Genomic DNA, 450 nt, shown 5'->3' on the forward strand with positions numbered 1-450 from the left:
AAACAAAAAACAAAACCCAATAGATAGTTCCAGGTCTGTCTGCTGACCCTTATGAGTGTTTTCCAATCAGATCTGATGAGGTGCCAAGCCCTGTCCCCCCCACCGCCCCATCCCTTGTACTCTCTACAGGAAGAGATTGCCAGTGTTCTCCCATAGAGCCACTGGGCATGCTGGCAATGCCAACCACTGGATTCGCAGCAATCACTTAACCATTTCGAGGCAATTGGCCTTCTCTCTTCTTCTTCACGGCCATTAAGGCACTCCTTTCCTTTAGCACTGACCCCCATTTGTTTTCACAAAAACTTGGTGAGCTTCAGTCTACTTTTTTCAGAGTGACTTGGCCAACCTCTGCTCGGTTACACCATCAGTTTATCATTTCTTAATTACATCAAGTCAAAATCAGCACCCATGGAGCAAATGCAATCCAGAGATATAAAAGCATGCTTTTCT

The sequence above is a fragment of the Echinops telfairi genome, unplaced genomic scaffold (genome assembly GCF_000313985.2).
Source record: "Echinops telfairi isolate 266 unplaced genomic scaffold, ASM31398v2 ScPeMD7_40;HRSCAF=151, whole genome shotgun sequence".
NCBI classification, from domain to species: Eukaryota; Metazoa; Chordata; class Mammalia; order Afrosoricida; family Tenrecidae; genus Echinops; species Echinops telfairi.